The sequence below is a fragment of the Schistocerca nitens genome, chromosome 9 (genome assembly GCF_023898315.1).
Source record: "Schistocerca nitens isolate TAMUIC-IGC-003100 chromosome 9, iqSchNite1.1, whole genome shotgun sequence".
In the NCBI taxonomy this organism is placed as follows: domain Eukaryota; kingdom Metazoa; phylum Arthropoda; class Insecta; order Orthoptera; family Acrididae; genus Schistocerca; species Schistocerca nitens.
In genome coordinates, this window is record NC_064622.1 from 85,226,295 (window position 1) to 85,248,320 (window position 22,026).

Here is a 22,026-nt window from a genome sequence, read left to right on the forward strand (position 1 = left end):
CGCTGCAGATCTTCCTTCATTTCGCTGCAATTTTCTAATGCTGCAACTTCTCTGTATACTACAGCATCATCCGCGAAAAGCCGCATGGAACTTCGGACACTATCTACTAGGTCATTTATAATATATTGTGAAAAGCAATGGTCCCATAACACTCCCCTGTGGCACGCCAGAGGTTACTTTAACGTTTGTAGACGCCTCTCTATTGAGAACAACATGCTGTGTTCTGTTTGCTAAAAACTCTTCAATCCATCCACACAGCTGGTCTGATATTCCGTAGGCTCTTACTTTGTTTATCAGGCGACAGTGCGGAACTGTATCGAACGCCTTCCGGAAGTCAAGGAAAATGGCATCTACCTGGGAGCCTGCATCTAATATTTTCTGGGTCTCATGAACAAATAAAGCAACTTGGGTCTCACACGATCGCTGTTTCCGGAATCGTTGTTCATTCCTACAGTGTAGATTCTGGGTTTCCAGAAACGACATGATACGCGAGCAAAAAACACGTTCTAAAATTCTACGACAGATCGATGTCAGAGATATAGGCCTATAGTTCTGCGCATCTGCAACGTCCATTGCATATCGCCACAAAGTGCTACGCCCAGCTTTTTGTATGAGTTGACCGATTTGTTGGTACTGCGGTCATAGGGTACAATTTTTCCCGTTTTGAAAAGTGTACAATTTTACTTTTTGCAACATTTGATACAAGTCGCCAATCTTTGCAGCACTTTGAAATCTTATCAAAATATTACTGGATCTTTGGCAGAATACTTCAAAAATTGAAACTTCCTGGCAGATTAAAACTGTGTGCCCGACCGAGACTCGAACTCCGGACCTTTGCCTTTCGCGGGCAAGAGCTCTACCAACTGAGCTACCGAAGCACGACTCACGCCCGGCCCTCACAGCTTTACTTCTCCCAGTATCTCGTCTCCTACCTTCCAAACGCGGGCAAAGGTCCCGAGTTCGAGTCTCGGTCGGGCACACAGTTTTAATCTGCCAGGAAGTTTCATATCAGCGCACACTCCGCTGCAGAGTGAAAATCTCATTCTGGAAACTTCAAAAATTACTTCACTGTGGACAATTGCATCATTTGTGAAATGTCTGACGTTTCTACAGTCATTGGCGATCAGCACGTATGCGAACGAATGCCACAGTAACTTCCTGCCTATACGTCGGTGCTTATATTCCCCGCGTCCGCAGCTCGTGGCGAGTGGCTAGCGTTGCTGCCTCTGGATCACGGGGTCCTGGGTTCGATTCCCGGCCGGGTTGGGGATTTTCCGCCCCCGGGGACTGGGCGTGTGTATCGTTCTCATCATTTCATCATCATTCGTGAAAGCGGCGAGTTTGGACTGTGTCAAGATTGGGTATTTGTACGGGCGCTGATAACCATGCAGGTGAGCGCTCCACAAACCAAACATCATCATGATATATTCCTCGCATCGGAGTCACGCTGGGTTGCATACACGCTAAGCGACGCCCTGAGACGAAAACGTTTCGGTTGCTCCTTTGAAACAGGTCTACTGGGAGTCTGTTATTTGGATTTCTGGAATTTGTACATTCTTTGGATGTCTCAAATGCTAACCGACAATTTTGAATCGCTTATTTTTCTCGCGCAGTCTTTGATCTGAGTAGCTGTGTCACTTGAAGATGTGCTTGGTAAGGAGGAGCGCGGGAGTTCTGCCGTGAGATAGTAGAGAGAGAGACGCCGAACAGAGGACTCGTGGCAGTGGAGAAGTAAAGTTAAGTGCATCTGTGTTCAAGTAAAATGACTTGTGTGTGAATATTGTCAAACAGAGGAGAAAAATTCCATTAATTATATAGAACGAAATGACATGTAATGAGATTAGAAAAAAGTACGAAGAGGAATGAAAGTAACATTTTTTATTTAGTGTCTTGAAAGGAGGATATAAGATGAACACAACAAAAGCTAAACGAGGATAATGGAATGTAGTCGAATTGAGTCGGGTGATGCTGAGGGAATTAGATTAGGAAATGAGACAAAGTAGTAAAGGAGTTTTGCTATTTGGGGAGCAAAATACCTGATGATGGTCGAAGTAGAGAGGATATAAAATGTAGACTGGCAATGGCAAGGAAAGCGTTTCTGAAGAAGAGAAATTTGTTAACATCGAGTATAGATTTAAGTGTCAGGAATTCGTTTCAGAAAGTATTTCTATGGAGTGTAGCCATGTATGGAAATGAAACATGGACGATAACTAGTTTGGGCAAGAAGAGAATAGAAGCTTTTGAAATGTGGTGCTACAGAAGAATGCTGAAGATTAGATGGGTAGATCACATAACTAATGAGGAGGTATTGAATCGAATTGGGGAGGTGTTTGTGGCACAACTTGACTAGAAGAAAGGATCGGTTGGTAGGACATGTTCTGAGGCATCAAGGGAGCACCAATTTAGTATTGGAGGGCAGCGTGGAGGGTAAAAATCGTAGAGGGAGACCAAGAGATGAATACACCAAGCAGATTCAGTAGGATGTAGGGTGCAGTAGGTACTGGGAGATGAAGAAGCTTGCACAGGATAGAGTAGCATGGAGAGCTGCATCAAACCAGTCTCAGGACTGAAGACCACAACAACAACAGCACTACAGTCGCACGTAGTTTCGAAATGTTGTTGAATGAGACATCCATATCATGGAGGTTTAGGTTTTGTCATTTAAGATTGAGGAATTTTCACTGTAAGATATTTTTTATGTTTATCAATTATTTGTGTAGCATTTGTGAGAGTAAGAATTTCATATCAGTGTTGCCCTTTTTCACTATTAATGAGTGGTGCAACATGAATGTCATACAATTAATACCATAGCAGATAGTTCCAAAAACAGTTCGTTAAAGGAATATTTTCCCTAAGAGCATTGTCCACATCCTCGATGTAAGTCATGTTTATTGAAACGGATCTCTCAGTGAATGATGTGCATAAAATAGTTTACTTGTCGATTTATCTAGTACTAAATATGCAACCAATCGCTTTTTTACGATTTATTCAACCATGAATATGTTTTCGAGCCACTGCAGGCTCACCATCAGATGGAGGAGTTACAAGAACATTACGTTGTGGACCATGTGTAGTTAGATTCAGTGCTGGTGCTGCTAGCGGAAATGACGGCAATTTAGTAATCGGTGACGAAACGTTTACGAACCCGAAAGTTTTTTATGTTTTAGATACTTAGAGAGCTCTGCCTTGTGGTGTCCATAGCAGATCTCTTACTGTAACGTACACTATTAAGCTATGTACAGAAACATACAAAATATTTAGCTACATACAGCTAAACACATTTCCGCTGGCAGCACCGGCATTGCATTTAGTTACACCTGGTCCACTACAAAAGGTTATTGTAACACCTCCATCTGATGAGCCTGTAGTGGCTCAAAAACATGTTCATGGTAGAATAAATCATAAAAGAAAGCGACTGGTTGCATGTTTATTACTAGATAAATCGCCAATTTAAATCACAGTCGCAGCTCATACTCCACAATGGATACTCTGAAAATAGTTTACTTGTTGTCTGGAGCTCTGCACTAAGCTCTCAGCAACTGTAGTTACAAACTTGCACATAGAGCAGCAAGCACCGCGTTTTCAAACAGTTACATTAAGAGGTGAGACATTTTCATTTCAGGATCAGTTTGCTACGAAAATTATCAACACACAGAGATCAGTTCATAAACAGTATTATTAGGTAGATGTCCGCCCCCGGTAGCTGAGTGGTCAGCGCGACGGACTGTCAATCCTAAGGGCCCGGGTTCGATTCCCGGCTGGGTCGGAGATTTTCTCCGCTCAGGGACTGGGTGTTGTGTAGTCCTAATCATCATCATTTCATCCCCATCGACGCGCAAATCACCGAAGTGGCGTCAAATCGAAAGACTTGCACCAGGCGAGCGGTCTACCCGACGGGAGGCCCTCGTCACACGCCATTAGGTAGACCATTAACGCACGGGGAAACTTTGTTTAATTAAAGAGATTAATAGTAAAGTTCAGGATTTAATCAGTTTGCACACTTTTAGAAAGATTATAAAACAGGGCCAAATTCATGTTGTATTGTCGTAGGCAGTGACCCAAAGCTAAACAACAGCAAAGTTACAACCAACCAAGAGTTCAAAATACAAACAAAAAATATTTTCAATGGAAACTTTCACCTTATAATATTATATACCAAGTCATTAATATACAACGAGAACAATCAGAATTCCAATAAACTTGCCTGGTCTTCTCTGGGACACTCTGGAAATTACTTCTACATGTATCGAAGGGTCTTCATCGAAGACAACATACTGCACCTTTCCTACCAAAAAATTCTCAATCAATCAAAAATTTCGTTTGCTACCCCTTAGATTGTACTCCTGATACCAAGTGTAGGTGTTGTTTTGGTTCAAATGCTTTCCGGAAATCGGGAAATGCTGCATCTACCCGACTGCCCTGATTCGTTTTTACTACGCCACGTCAGGGGACTGCCAGTGGGGCTTACTGTGATCGATACACCATTTATTTTGAGCTTAGAATGTTTTCTAAGGTCCTAAAACAAGGCTATTGGCCTATAATTTTGTGAATCACTTCTGCAACCCTTCTTGTAGACGATTGTGATCTGTGCTTTTTTCAACTGCTTTTCATAGTGTTTTTGTTCGAGGGATCTATGAAAGATTATATTTAAAGGAGAGACTAACCTGACCACAAATTCGTTCTAGAATATTGTGGGGATTCTATCGAGTCCTGGATGTTTCTCAGTTTTAGCATGAATATCTGTTTCTCAACACCACAGACTCTCTATTTTATCTTCGTAAGAACTCTATATCTTCATCGCTGTATCACTCATTACAGTAAGAACTCCAAAGTTAAGACATGACACAACTTTGCACAGCATTAAATAACCTGAGACAAAATAATCAGTGTCTTTACTAGGAAAATTACGTTTGTAAGTTCCACAATCACCCAGTTTGAATAGATAAATTAAAAACAATAGTAGTAGTGGAGATTCCTACATGTAAGAGATAAAAAAAGATTTTAAATTCCTCTACGGCACGTGCTATACTGCATTGGAGCGATGTCACCAAACCATTCATGGATCTGCATTAGCCATGATCAATCCGACTCCTCAGAATCACATAAACAAGTATTAACCTGATTCCCTAGCGGCGACATACAATACTGTAGAGTGTAACAGAACTACAGACAAGTGAAAAAGTAATTCTGTAATTTTGTTTTCAAGATGATATTTCAAACTTAACCACTCTCCTTCACAAGACGTGTTACACAAGTCACAGACAGATGATGCGCACGACAACGGGTGTGGTTGTAGGTGAGCCACCCGATCAGAAATTTAAAATGAAACAAATTTGCCAGTTAGGGGAACGCCGGGTCACGAACGACGGGACAAACGCTAGGAGCGAGTGCTTCAGTATTCAACTTCTTCTCAGTATACAGCTGCACTACGACATGTCCGGGCCCAGTTTTCGTTCTGGGTGAATTTGTTTCTACATCTACATGGATACTCTGCAAATCACATTTAAGTGCCTGGCAGAGGGTTCATCGAACCACCTTCACAATTCTCCATTATTCCAATCCCGTATAGCGCGCGGAAAGAATGAACACCTATATCTTTCCGTACGAGCTCTGGTTTCTCTTATTTTATCGCGGTGATCGTTCCGCCCTATGTAGGTCGGTGTCAACAAAATATTTTAGCATTCGGAGGAGAAAGTTGGTGATTTGAATTTCGTGAGAAGATTCCGTCGCAACGAGAAACGCCTTTCTTTTAATGATTTCCAGCCCAAATCCCGTATCATTTCTGCGACACTCTCTCCCATATTTCGCGATGATCACAGCTGGAAGAGAACTAGCCTTCCAGCCGGTCCCAAGCCCGGATAAAGTGGGAGGGTTAATCGTTGGGCTAACAATCCAGCACTGTAAGAAACTGACGGGTTCCTATGCACTCACACCCAGCCTCGGATTGGAATGGGTCTAAGGGAAAACGAATAGGTACATGGAACGTAAAAACACTGTACGCTGCAGGACAGACAAAGATACTCGATGAAGAACTAACAGAGTACAAGATGGATATTACAGCCCTGCAGGTGATAAGATGGCATGGACTAGATATGCACAGAGAGAAAAATTACACGATCATATACAGCGGAAACGAGTACAGTCACCATATAGTTGGGACAGGATTTGCGGTTCATAATAAAATAATGGCCAATGTGATGACACTAGAAAATGTCGATGAAGGAATATGCTACATCAGAATGAAAGACAAATATAGAAATATCTCATTAATAAACGTCCCAACTGAGGACAGGGTGGAAGACATAAAAGACGAATTCTATGACACCTTACCCCGATGTACACCATATTACCACAGTATGACATCAAAATTGTGCTGGGAGAATCTATGCCAAAATAGGACAAGAACAGCAATGGCAACCTTATATAGGCATGTTCAGCCTTCACACTGAATAAAATGATGATGGTATAAGGCTCATCAACTTCGACACAGCTAGAAACATGAAAAAAAATGGCTCTGAGCACTATGGGACTCAACTGCTGTGGTCATGTCCCCTAGAACTTAGAACTACTTAAACCTAACTAACCTAAGGACATCACACAACACTCAGCCATCACGAGGCAGAGAAAATCCCTGACCCCGCCGGGAATCGAACCCGGGAACCCGGGCGTGGAAAGCGAGAACGCTACCGCACGACCACGAGATGCGGGCTAGAAACATGAAAATACCGAGTACATCATTCCCCCATAAAGACCTACATAAAGCAACATGGACCTCACCGGATGGATTAACTAGGAATCAAATAGACCATGTGTTGATAGAGAAAAACCATAAAAAGGTAATAACACATGTTAGGACAATGTGAGGGGCTGAGATAGGATCAGACCATTCTCTTGTGCTAATAAAGATGAAACAATCATTATCAAAACCACCAAGTAAGAACGACAGTGGTAAAAGAACCCAAAGAGTAGATGTGAGTAGGCTAAAAGAGGAGGAGACGAATAAACAGTTTAAGATTAATAGATTCGCTGAATTAGAGAATGACAACAATAGAAAAGAAGATGAAGATACCAACACAAAATGGATGAAGATGACAACAGTTATGAAGGAGACAGCACGTGAACTACTAGGAGACAACAATAATAGCAATATAAAGCACAAATCACGGTTCAGTGAAACATGTAGAAAAGCAGTACAGGACAGAAAGAGAGCCAGACAGGCAATGATGAACCATAACAACCATGAAAACCAAAGAATGTACAGGAAAGCCACGAGAGAAATGAAGAGTATAATAAGGCGAGAGAAAAGAGCATTCATATATAAACAGATAGAGAAGGCTGCGGAGGACTATAACCAGAACAACAGTAAAAAGTTTTACAGGACAATGAATAGCTATAGAAAAGATTACAGAACTAAGTCTGTGATAAAGAAGGACGAGAATGGAAAACTGATCACTACGAATCAAGGAAATTTAGAGAACTGGAGGAAATACTTCAAAGAACTGCTGACCAACCCGGTAGATACCCACAGCAATGAAAACAAGACAGAAAAGAATCAGAACGTACAACAATCAGTCGAAGAACCAACTCTGATGGAGGTGAAGGAGACAATGAAAAGACTAAAAAATGGGAAGGCCTCTGGCATAGACACGATATCAGCAGAGATCATTAATGAAGGAGGAGAGAAGATACATGAGTGGTTAGCCGAACTGACAAAAGAGGTGTGGAGAAAGGAAGGAATGCCGGCGGGATGGAAAACTGCTGCTGTATGTTCCATATACCAGAAAGGAGACAAAATGCTGACACAGAACTACAGAGGGATATCTCTCCTATGCAAATACTATAAAGTAATATCAAGAATTATACTGAACAGGTTCAACCCATACCTTGAGGAAATATTAGACACAGCACAAGCAGGGTTCAGAAAACGTAAATGAACAATCCACCAAATATTCACACTAAGACAAATATTAGATAAGAACTGGGAACATGAGTCATGTGCTGCTCGCGTTCATGCCGTTTGTTCTTTGGCATTTTGTCACATCTAGTGGCGACTTGTTTCTTCCTTCCTTGCTGGTGCAACGAAGTTGCTGGCTTGCCTCCTTGAGTGGCAGCAGCAGCGCTTATCAATACTAGTACTGTCGTACTATCTTTGGTCTGACCGCTAGTATTTCCGGGTGGTGGTGGTGTGTGTGTGGTAGTCAGCCGGTTGGTACGGAGCAACGAGGAACTCTCCGTGGCGCGTGCCAGGCTGGGACCGCTGGCGGCGTGCAAGCGCTGTCGGATCATGAGGCGCTAGCTGTGAGAGCGATAAAGTTCGTTGCTCACCGAACCTGGACACTGAAATTGAGTGATCAGTTAACCTGTTATGAAGCCTCAACTATTGTGACATCTCTTCGTTCATTTGTGGGTTGTTGCTCACTGGGGTGTTTGGGCTAGCAGCAGTGTATGGTGTGTTGGGGTCGGTGAAATCTTGCAGCCGTCTTCCTATATTGTGATTAATTATTAAACTGCCTGTCACTTACCAGTGAAGTGCATCGGCGGTATTTTCAGCCCTGTGGCCGTTAATGGGCCAGTTACCTGCCCTGGTCGTTAGCATACTTTTCCGGCAGTGTGCCTTTCCTCGTCATGTTGATGCTGTCCGGCACGGCGTGTAGTTTGACAGCCTTTTAAGTTGTTTGGTTCATATTTGCATAGAGTGGTTATTGTTTCCCTTGGCTGTTTTTAAACGCCAATTTCTGAAGTCTTAGTTCTCAGCCGATATTTTCCATCATTGTACAGTGGGTCGGACGGAAGGGAATTGGTTAAATTGTTGGTCGGTCCTTTGGCCGTCCTTGGTTTGGGTTGCCATCCGATTATTTAACTTCAACTCTTGGTTGCCCATCTCACCTCACCTTACGTTCGAGCTACCTTCTCAGGCCGACCCTTGGAACACTTCTGAGTAGCACTTGTTCTGTTTGTTTTAAGCTGTGATTTTCATTTTAGTTTGAAGTATTGTGCGAGGCCTTCGGCCGTATATTAATTCAGTTCTTTTTAAATTTTACATAAAGGCCTTCAGCTGTGTTAAATTAAAATTATGAAGATTGATTTTATTTTAAAAAAGAAAAATTTTTTTCCTTAAAATTGGTTCTATTTGAAATTGTGTGTTAACCTGGCCCTAAGCCATTAGTTGTCTGATGTGTTACGTGTGGTCTTCAGCCGAGGATTTACATGAATCTCTTTGAATACGTCCTTCAGCCGTGGTATTCCTTAAATGAAAATTTTTAGTAAATAGGATGGGGTTTATTTTTAAACTGTTTGTCTGACTTGTTGTTCAGGCATTCAGCCGTTGTTTCAAATTTGTTTGTGGCCTTCAGCCGTGTAATAAGTTAATATTTCTTTAATTAGGCTTTTGGCCATTCTGTTGTAAGTTTAAGAAGAAATTTCGTGGTTGGAAAAATTGTTTATTAATGTGTTTTAATTATAGTTGTCCTTCAGACGTGTAGTGTAGGCCTTCAGCCGCTAATTATTTTCAATTGCATGTTTTTTTTAAAGAAAAAATTTACCTTCTATTTTTAGTTGTTTTTGATTTCTAAGCCAGGCCTTCAGCTGTTCTTGTTTTTGGTGTGGTTTTGGGTCTTCAGCCCAGAAAGCATCGCAAGTTCTTTAACTAGGCCTTGAACCGTATTGTTTGATTGTGATCTTTTAAAGCAATGTGTAACTGAGTGGTTCTTAGAAAAATAAAGTGGTGTGTTTGAGTCTGTTTATAGATTTCAAGAAAGCATATGACAGCATAGGAAGAGAGGAAATGTGGAGGATAATGGCAGAGTATGATGCACCTGACAAGCTGATAAATCTGTCTAAAATGTTTGTGATGGAATCAAAGTGTAGAGTGAAATACAGGGGGAGTTCCCAGAAGCATTTGAAGTAAAAACAGGAGTGAGACAAAGTAATATTATATCACCAACCCTTTTCAACTTGGCCCTCAACAGCACCCTGAGGAGAGTAGCATGTGAAAATACAGGAGTTACCACAGGAAAAAAAGATAAATTTCTTGGTCTTTGCGGATGATATTGAGCTGATAGGAAAGAACATGGAAGACCTGGAGAAAATGGGGACTATGGTAATGGAAGAAGCTAAGAAAGTAGGTAAAGTATAAATGAAAGTAAAACAAAGTTCATGGTAGTAGAAAGAAGAGCTCAGTTAGCACCAAACCATCTAAGAACCAGAATTCTAGCAATATAGAAGATAGACACATTCACGTATCTCAGTGTCAACATCAACCAACAAAACCTTATAGAACAGGAGGTTGTAACACGAATTCAAGCTGGGGGAAGATGCCTAGCAACTATGCACAACATACATCGAAGTTACTATCTAGGCAGGCAAAAACAAGAATATATCAGACCATCATCAAGCCAGTGGTGTGCTATGCAAGTGAGTCATGGACCCTGGCAAAGAAAACAGAGAAAAAACTCATAACTTTTGAAAATAAAATACTGAGAAAAATATATGGACCAGTGAAAGAAAATGAACAGTGGAGAATACGAAAAAACAGAGAATCCATACAATTATACACGCTGCCTGACGATGTAGTGAGCGTGAAAAGACTAAGATGGTACGGACATGTGAGGAGGAGAGGGGAGGAAACGGTAATAAAGGCTGTAATGGATGGATAAGCTGAAGGAAAGAGACCACTGGGACGGCCGAGAATGAGATGGAAGGATAATACCATGGGAGACATGCAGATACTGAATCTGGGAGATTAAGATGCAGATGACAGGAAAGTGTGGAAGGCTGGACTGAGTGAGACCAAGGACCGGCTGCGGTTTGTGTGGCCAGTATAAGTATAAAGTATGAATTTGTTCCACGCAGAAGTCTGTCTCTATTTCCTCCACACATCGCTTTTCCCGGCGATATTTTGAACCATAAAACAGCGACGGGAGCGCAGTGTCTCTGTAAACACTGGTACCGGTGCCTCTCGCTTTGCGTAGGCGTGCCTGCCGTCGCTTTCCGCATCTTTCGCCAGCAGCACCAGGTCTCCCATCGAGCAGCCGCTGTCTGTAAAAAGTTTACACAACCCCAAGCGCCCGGGTTCTTGTCGCAGGAGGAAGCTTGTAGGAACACGTTTTATATTCCGATGGCAGAGCAACGAAAACTGTTCGCTCCACTTTTTGCGCTGAGTGCCTGTTCGTTCGTTTTAAAGCGAATGTTATCGAACAGTCAGGTTGACACGGCGTGGCTGCATTATCCCGACACGAATTATTTACAGCGGCTGACGTCAGGGAAAATAATTTTAAGTTGCGGAAAAATGTAGGAACACGTAACGCAATGTTGACCTTGAGGTTTATTTTAGAAATTTGTTTGAAAAATAGGCTAACCAACGTTTATAGAGGACGAATTATAAGAAAATCAATTCTCGGCGATTGCTAACACATTTGCAAGGTTTTATCAAATACGTGGTCGTTTTTCTTCACAAATTAGAAAGCTGATCTCCTTTAACAAATGTAAATGGAACGAAATATGAGCGTGCCTTATTAAAGTTGAAGAATGGACTGTAGCTTCCAATCAGCATATCGCTGTATCCTCAAATCTGCAACGTTTGTATGCGGCAGACAAAATTGTCCCAACCATCCAGGATGCCCTCCTCCGACTACTACGACTGGGGAAAGTTGTAGCTTTCTGCTGGGTTCCGGGGCATGTTGGCATTGCTGGGAATGAAAGGGCAGATCTCGCAGCCAAGGAGGCGTGTCTCGCCCCACAAGTATCTCAGTGTGCTATCCCCTTGCACGCACTCACCTCACTGTTGAGCTCACGGGTCATGCGTCGGTGGGAGGATGAGTGGCTGCAAGTGACTGACAATAAGCTCCGTATAGTCAAGCCCACAACGCGTGTCTGGTGTACTTCCTTTCAGCCCCATCGACGGGACGAGGTTCTCCTCACTCGGCTTCGAATAGGCCACAGCCCTATGACGCATGGCTTCCTTCTCCGGCGAAAGGACCCTCCAATGTGTGGTGCTTGCGGCGTCCAGGTCACTGTGCGCCACGTTTTATTGGATTGCGTTTTATTTTCTGACCAGCGGGTCGCGGCTGACTTGCCAGCGGACCTGCCATCTCTTTTAGGCAACACTCGGACGAATGTGGCTAAAGTTTTAAAGTTCTGTGCCCTGTCAAATGTTTTTACAAAGATTTTAGGGATAGGATTTTAATTTGCTCACTGTGTGACAAGCTCGCCCATATTTTATGTAAGTGGCCAGCCAATAACAATTTCCTGTGACATTCTTGTTGCTATGTTTCCCCTTTCCTTAGGTTTTACTTTCTTATGTAGCATTTTCCTTCTTTTCCTGCTTTCTTTCAGTGTGTGCTTTAGTTTTCTTAGGTCTGTCCACATTCGTTCCTTTTAATGTGTGTCAGGGCGCTGATGACCTCGATGTTGAGCGCCCATAAGCCCCAACACACCACCACACCACCATCAAATCGTCCAAGTAAATCACGCTACAATCCAGTTGAGGGTTTGCGAACTACAAAATAAACAGCTTCTTGATTGATTCTTTTTTTTTTACAAAAGTCCATACATAACTAGTTCACAATACTCTTTATTTCAACAACTAAAATAACTACTCTTTATAACTATATTTCCATTACGCGACCATAAAACTCTTCACGCCAAGTGAAAAAAAAATGTAGTGATTGTCACAGATATACAATACAAATGTTCATTTTCATAATTTTATATTGAAATATTACAGACGTTTTTGTAAATATTTATGCAATGGTTTTACAACATTAGTATGTTTACGATTTAGTTCATTTAATTTCACAAATGTTAAAGAAATAATCAATAAAATGTTAGTTGGAAAACTATATAAAGATTGACTTTATATGTTTTCTATTGAAATTAATGAGGAGATATCGATACCCGCAGCTAACATAGATTTCATAATAGGCATTAGGCCTGATTACGTCACAGGACGGACAACAGCTCTGTTTCGATAAATCTAAGTCTTCCATTTTCGTTACCTACTACAGATTTAGTAAGTTCCTCGTATCGCTCCTTTGTGTTACCTCTAAATACCGGATCACTGTGAGGTACTCTAAACATTCGCCACCAATCATGTAATCTAATAAGTTGGGTCCTTTGCTACAGACGCAATCTTGCATTCAGCTATGGTTAAAACTGTAATCTTTAGACCTAGTGGAAACAGAAGTAGACAACGTTCCATTAGAGCTGCTGATAGCCTTGGGAGAGCCAGCCATGAGAAAACTCTTCCATCTGGCGAATAAGAAGCTTGTACAGGATAGAGTGGCATGGAGAACTGCATCCAACCAGTCTCTGGACTGAAGACCACAACAACAACAGTGGAAACTTTGCCTTTTTTAAGTCTTTCTGCATTTCTTTACGATCATCAAGATCTAAATGTTTACTCCGCAAGCAACTGTACAGTGCTTGCCGGAGGATAATTCGTGCGAATATTATCAACTTTCTGTCCTCCACTCGCGTAGGCACTGAACGAAAAATGAGTAGACAGGGTGCTTCACAATTATTATCAGTGACTTCAAGGGGTTCTACGGTAGACCTAATAGAGAAAGTTTTGATAAGGAACCCATGTCTGGAAATGTACCGTTTGGATGTATAAATTAAGTCTGAAAAACAGATCACTTTCAAATCTCCTGCCCCACCATACGCATACAAACTGTGAGGAGAGCGCAGTCATCGGATCCCTCGCGTACTCTGCCCTCTGTTCACCATCATTGTTTCAGCCTCCTGCTCACCTGTCATTCCGTCACTCAGCAGTAGGGACAAACGACACAGGTCAGGATGGCAGAATACATGTCTGAAAAATACACAGAGATGTTGATAATTTGCGGTGAAGCTGGACGTATATTCTTACATTCATCGATCTTACTTATCTGTTACTTCTTATGTTATTTTATTGGTGTTTTTATGCAATCTCAACAAAGTGTAGAGCTGTTAATACTTCACTTTTGTAATCTGATTATCACATAATTATTTAATGGCAACTTCTTTGGATTTGGTAAAACCTGACATCTTTGACTTGGAAGTTCTTTGACTTGTACTGCTGTACACCACTTATTGTACTAGTGTCAATGTGCCATCACATTTTTATCTTGTTACAATTTTTGATTTTGTATTATCTTAGCAATTATTGTTTCCTGTGGTTATTTAGGTTAAAGCATGTATGACATGTGATACATCTGTGATAATTTTTATGAGTATTTTATCGATTTAACGTTTTTTCTCTTTGTCATATTTCTTTTGGCAGTGTCACACTGTCCACTTTTGTATGTTGTACAGCTGTCGTTGATGATGATTCAGAACCGTAACCGGTAGTAAATTAAAAATAACATTATTACAGGCAACACAGTGTTACGCATTTTTAAAATGCGTGTTTTAATGCATAATTTGGAGATGCGATATACCAGGGAAACGATCGGCAGCCATACGAAACTACTATCGAAATGAAATGAGTCTAAAGCAAAAATATACAGGGCTATTACAAATGATTGAAGCGATTTCATAAATTCACTGTACCTCCACTCATTGACATATGGTCATGACACACTTCAGATACCTAGAAAAACTCATAAAATTTTGTTCAGCTGAAGCCGCACTTCAGGTTTCTGCCGCCAGAGCGCTCGAGAGCGCAGTGAGACAAAATGGCGATAGGAGTCGAGAAAGCGTATGTCGTGCTTGAAATGCACTCACATCAGTCAGTCATAACAGCGCAACGACACTTCAGGACGAAGTTCAACAAAGATCCACCAACTGCTAACTCCATTCGGCGATGGTATGCGCAGTTTAAAGCTTCTGGATGCCTCTGTAAGGGGAAATCAACGGGTCGGCCTGCAGTGAGCGAAGAAACGGTTGAACGCGTGCGGGCAAGTTTCACGCGTAGCCCGCGGAAGTCGAATAAAGCAAGCAGGGAGCTAAACGTACCACAGCTGACGGTTTGGAAAATCTTACGGAAAAGGCTAAAGCAGAAGCCTTACCGTTTACAATTGCTACAAGCCCTGACATCCGATGGCAAAGTCAAACGCTTTGAATTTTCGGCGCGGTTGCAACAGCTCATGGAAGAGGATGCGTTCAGTGCGAAACTTGTTTTCAGTGATGAAGCAACATTTTTTCTTAATGGTGAAGTGAACAGACACAATGTGCGAATCTGGGCGGTAGAGAATCCTCACGCATTCGTGCATCAAATTCGCTATTCACCAAAAGTTAACGTGTTTTGTGTAATCTCACTGTTTAAAGTTTACGGCCCCTTTTTCTGCTGCGAAAAAAACGTTACAGGACACGTGTATCTGGACATGCTGGAAAATTGGCTCATGCCACAACTGGAGACCGACAGCGCCGACTTCATCTTTCAACAGGATGGTGCTCCACCGCACTTCCATCATGATGTTCGGCATTTCTTAAACAGCAGATTGGAAAACCGATGGATCGGTCGTGGTGGAGATCATGATCAGCAATTCATGTCATGGCCTCCACGCTCTCCCGACTTAACCCCATGCGATTTCTTTCTGTGGGGTTATGTGAAAAATTCAGTGTTTAAACCTCCTCTATCAAGAAACGTGCCAGAACTGCGAGCTCGCATCAACGATGCTTTCGAACTCATTGATGGGGACATGCTGCGCCGAGTGTGGGAGGAACTTGATTATCGGCTTGATGTCTGCCGAATCACTAATGGGGCACATATCGAACATTTGTGAATGCCTAAAAAAACTTCTTGAATTTTTGTATGTGTATGCAAAGCATTGTGAAAATATCTCAAATAATAAACTTATTGGAGAGCTGTGAAATCGCTTCAATCATTTGTAATAACCCTGTATATTTGGGTACAACAAACTATAGGATGGCTTTTCTGTGGCCTCCCATAGAACAGGCCCTGTGGGCATGGCGATAACGTCCCTGTAATTAACGAAACATTTTTCGTTCGTTTACTAACATTATTCTACACGTTGCAGGGTGTATAAAGTCACATGTCCACTCTTAAAGTGTTTTTCGCTCAAACAGATCTGTCTTACGGAACATTACCCTAATTTTTAATGCATTTAAAAGGCTTCAGCAGACCATTTAAAGTTTAAGTGGCAACCTCCTAACCTTAATACGGAATGGAAGGTACAAAAGTTAATTTATTGTCTTGTAAGGTGAGCGTGATTAAATTAAGACAGTTCTCTAATAATACATCACTCTTCCAAGGTATAAATAAAAGATCTTCCGGTGAAATATCACCGCAGATGAACTGGTTAAACAAGACAATCTCTGTCATACTAAGTACTACATTTCCCTTCTTACTGCCAGTCTGACGAAACATTTTAAAAGTTGCACAGACTCTATTCGTCCGTCAACTCTCAAGCAAACTAGACCATGTTCGGTGATAGGCCTGCGGCGCTAGGACACAGCCAACATGTTTTGTTAGGCCTCTAGAAACAGGTCCAACTTATGTTCTACGTATAGGCTGGTCGCGATTGTGCGTAAAAATTGTTGCAGGATGGAGTGGGGGTGGGGGTGGGGGTGGGGGTGGATGGCAGTCAAGACTTCAGAATTCTCATTTTTTGTATAAATGAGCTGGTCAGTTCCGTTAAATGTCATGCCATAAAAAATAAACTGAATGGCTCAAACAAAAAGATATTATAACACAGAGAAATGACAGTCATCCACTCAATATATAAATAAAGACTCCGTACTCCAGATTCCGGAGGGGGGTGGGTTGTGGCGAGGACTAGTGTAGTGTGGCCCCTCTCCTCTCTTGGCTCTACTTGCTGACATCTATGGGTCTACTGTAGTTACATCACTACGAATGAAACTTTGAGGCACTCTGAAGTGTAAAACGTTTAAACGCGTTCAGACTTTTGGTAATTATATCTTGAAGCGATATTTCTTTTATTTCAACTTTTAGTTATCTCAGACGCTATAGATCCGCTCTGTAGATATAGACAGATTCTGATATATATCTCCATGGATACTCTGCAAATCACATTTAAGTGCCTGCCAGAGGGTTCATCGAAACACCTTCACAATTCTCTATTATTCCAATCTCGTATAGCGCGCGGAAACAACGAACACCTATATCTTTCCGTACTAGCTCTGGTTTCCCTTACTTTATCATGGTGATTGTTTCTCCCTATGTAGGTCGTTGCCAACAAAATATTTTCGCACAGGAGAAAGTTGGTGATTGGAATTTCGTGAGAAGAATCCGCCGAAACGAAGAACGCCTTTGTTTTAATGATGTCCACCCCAAATCCTGTATCAATTAAGTGACACTCTCTCCCCTATTTCGCGATAATACAAAACGAGCTACACTTCTTTGAACTTTTCCGATGTATTCCGTCAGTCCTATCTGGTAAGGATCCCACACCGCGCAGCAGTATTCTGAAAGAGGACGGACAAGCATAGTGTAGGCAGTCTCCTTAGTAGATCTGTTAAATTTTGTGAGTGTCCTGCCAATAAAACGAAGTCTTTGGTTAAGATAAGATAATTTTATTGTCATTAGGCCTTTACGGCAATCCGCCACAATGATAAACGCCTTTGACCATTTTTTTATACTTATAACACAATCATTTCATTAGCAAATAGAAATGTTTGTCCATGTCAGTTAGTAGCGTACAGTCCCATGTTGCAGTCAAAAAATTCTTTTAATTCATAGAAGGGGTTGGCAACAAGCCATTAATTTAATGTTTTCCTACATTCAGGTCTTGTACCTTCTGCAGAAGCTTATTAAATAGTTTGTGGCTCACTACCTCATAGCTATTGGTTGACTTTGATAATCTATGGTATGACATTGTATGGAATTATTGCTCCTTTTGCTGTGACCATGAATATTATTTCTACGTTTTACTTCATGTATATTCTTTTTTTGTATAGGTTAACACTTGGTACAAGACAGTCATTATTTTACATTCATAGAACAAGGGCTTAGCGTTCTCCACAACATTTTCTATTTGTAACTTCCAGTTTAAGTTGTTCGTAATTGTAATTCCTAGGTATTTAATTGAATTTACGGCCTTTAGATTTGACTGATTTATCATGGTACCGAAGTTTAAGGGATTCCTTTTAGCATTCATGTGGATGACCTGATACGTTTCGTTATTTGGGGTCAATTGTCAATTTTCGCACCATACAGAGATCTTTTATAAATCGTTTTACAATTTGTTTTGATCTTCTGATGACTTTATATAGATAAGGAACAGCAAAGGGCCTATAACACTACCTTCGAGAACTTCTGTTTTACTCGATAACTTTCCGTCAATTACTACGAACTGTGACTTCTCTGACAGGAACTCACGAATCCAGTCACATAACTGAGACAATATTCCATAAGCACGCAATTTCAGTACAAGCCACTTGTATGGTACAGTGATATAAGTGCTCAGTTAAGTAACAAGGTTATGTGAAACCATATCTTTGTGTTGTTCATGTTCAAACACACTCGTTAGGCTCTTTATCTTTCTGTTGACGCACACTACACAAGTCACCACGCTATGTAGTGCTACAGCTGTTATATCCTTACAGCTGGCAGCAGTTGTACACATAAGACAGAGTACATGCTGTGGACCGACCTGTACAGGGAACCAGTAGCGAGCGGAAGCCCGACTTAGCATCACAGCTTATAGGCATCATGCCACTAACCGCTGCTGCCAAACTTTGAAGCCGAATAGTCATTGTAAGCGCTCACAGGCAAAATTTAATCTCATTTCATTGCATCTAATAACTGCAATATTTTAAAGTGAGCGACTTTAATCCTTAACCCGAAACTTCTCTTAAATGTTTTTAACTAGAAATATGCGGTATCGTAGACCTAATAATATTTTTTTATCACCTAACTCCACATAGCTGACAAAAATTTAGTGAATAAGTCAACCATGTCACATTATAAATAGATGCAATATTTTTCAGCGTTCATAAAGACTTCGTTGATTATATTTATCAAAACGAACACCATACATCATTAGTATACGTACTCATTCAGTATATGACGTCATTCACGAGTATGAATGAAAGACTCGAGAAAATGTAAGCGAAGGCAATAATCAACTGAACTGAAAATATTATTCGCAGAGTTTTTGCACAGTCGAGGCACGTCTTCCTACTACATTTCCAGACAAACTGGCTGACTACATTTGGTGCACTTAACACGCCGTTTCGCGTTCCCTTGGCTTCATGTATGTCTTTTTGTTTTCCATTCCATCACTTGGTATACTTCTAACAAGTCATCAAATAAATTACCCATATTTGAGATATAGTAGGCATTTGCGCCAAAATTTGATTTTTCCTTCTAGTCCAGACATTCCTCCTTTCAAACTGTTGTGGTTAGGTATTTGCCTTGCTCTAACTGACTTTGAACGTTCTCGCTTGAAATTACCATTGCCGTAGGAGGAATGTGTTTTCTGTGGGTAATTCTTTGTTGTACGTCTCATAACAGGGTCTTCTTCCAACGCAGAATTTTATTCACTAATATCACTCTGTTTCATAGTGACCATCATCTACCACAGAGTCAGAATCAATATCAGAATCATCAAAAATGTCGTCATTCTTCCCATTTGGCTCTTGCACGCAAGCTTCAAAATTCTGGAGCAGCTGCTGACATCATATTAATCTTAGAAAGTCGCTCCATGCTATGGTGAACACATGACTTAAGATCATGCATATAATAAAATGTTATAAAATAAGAAAACCTGAAGAAGCAACTGAAAGCAAATTACTTAGTAATTCGAAACATGTCGTATGTTGGACTTACCTAATTATAATGCGAACCATACGGTCGGCAAGCATCCAATTTTCCAATCACTTTTAAGTAATGTGTCTTATCGCTAGACTGACATAGTCAAACTGATTGTTGAATTGAATGTTGCTTTACACGTGGGAAGTATTAAAACGAAAAGATTGCCAGAGAGAGGCCGTGGTTTTCTCCGTGCTAACATACTTGATGTTTAAAATGAACGATAGATCTGAGAGAAAAATCTTTCGTGGCTTGGGGAGGGGGGTTGGATCCCGTCTTCCACCCCCTCTCCCCCACACCCTATCCTACTATATCTACACCCCTGTCTGTGGTTAGGAAGTCGTCAGCAGCACCGTTCCCAGTAAAAAATCTGTAAAATGTGTACGTACTGGGAACGGTGTTGCCGACCAGTGACGATTTTCATTTGTCCGTGTTTTACACGACTCGTTTCAGGAAATGATTCCCATTTTCAAGTGCGTTTTCTTTTTGTACTATGCCATTTTTAAGTAACGTTTTCGATGTGTGAAGTTCTGCTTTGTTTTGTTGACTTTAAGTTTTCTTGTGGTCTATTTGTGCAGAGTCTCACACACGCTAAATGTGGTGTCACCGCCAGACACCACACTTGCTAGGTGGTAGCCTTTAAATCAGCCGCGGTCCGTTAGTATACGTCGGACCCGCGTGTCGCCACTATCAGAGATTGCAGACCGAGCGCCGCCACACGGCAGGTCTAGAGAGACTTCCTAGTACTCGCCCCAGTTGTACAGCCGACTTTGCTAGCGATGGTTCACTGACAAAATACGCTCTCATTTGCCGAGACGATATTTAGCATAGCCTTCACCTACGTCATTTGCTACGACCTAGCAAGGCGCAATTACCAGTTACTATTGATATTGTAAATAATGTACAGACAAGAGCTACATTCAACATTAATGGATTAAAGTTAAGTATTCCACCAGTTACCTCCTTTTTTCTGAAGTCTAAATTCCTTGTCCTGTTTCAGACCTCACGCCAGCCTGCGTGAGCTTGAACGCGTGCCTTTCGGCTTCCTCTAAAATTCGTGGGTTGGCTCTCCTGCCAATCCACGACATTTTGGGGACGAGGCCATACCGCGTTCTTAAGTATACTGCTCTGATTTACTTGTGTAATGGCTTCGACACCATCTCCAGATGTACTTTTCGAATTTTATCGCTTGCAGAATCAGCAGACGCAGGCCTTACTGGATGCCCTTTGACAGCTCGTCCAGGGTCAATGTGCAATGCAAAACGATGCGGCAGCCGCCGCTCCACCGCTAACGCAGCCACAACACGCAGTTGCACCAACTTTTCGACCTTTTGATGCTGCACTGGAAAGCTGGACAGTGTGGTCACGCCAATTTGGATTCCATCTCGCCGCCTACAAAATTCAAGGTAACGAGCGGCAGCCATTTTTATTGCCCTCCGTCGGGGTGCACACGTACCGTGTGATAGTCAAATTATTTCCCCGACGCGACGTAGCAACTCTGTCCTACAAAGAAATTTTGTTTGCATTAGATGCATATTTCATAGAATCAGTCATGTAGTTGCCAAACGGTATACCTTCTTTCTTACAAAACGTACGGCAGGTCAGACTAATAGGGAGTGGGTTGCAACCTTGCAAGGCCTCACCAGGGATTGTGCTTTTGAGTGTCAATGTGGACTCCCTTATTCAGATACTATGGTACGTGATGCAATTGCACGGAACGTTTCTGATGTTCGTATAAGGGAACAGATTTTGAAACTAGTCAATCCCTCCCTTCAACAAGTGATGGACATATTGGATCGGCAGGACACACTTGACTTTGCTCAGGAATCATTTGAAACTTCACCAGCCGTGTGTCACGTTAACCAGCCCGCTGGGCGAGCTGCACGGAGCGATAAACAGCCCTCGCGCCCAGCCACGCAGCTGCCACCAGGCTCTCAGCCACATGCGCCGCGCAGGCAAGCAAATGCAATGCTAAAATCATGCCCGCGGTGTGCTACTACACATAGGCGTGAGAATTGCCCGTCATGCCAAGTTATTTGCTTTTTCTGTAATAAAAAAGGACATGTTCAAAGTGTTTGCCAGAAAAAGCTCAGATAGGACACTCACAACCATTCCAGGTCCTTTGCTTCGCGCCGGAATCGGAATCGAACCAAGGATACTCCCGCTCGTGAAGCTTCCCCATGGAAATTCATGTAGTTCATTCCACTCCGCCCAGTGCCACTCTCTCTAACAGTGACTGTGTTCGTCCCACAAATAGTGTGCGTCGACATCGCCGGAAATCCCGTCAAGTTGCAAGTGATTTTGTAAAGAGT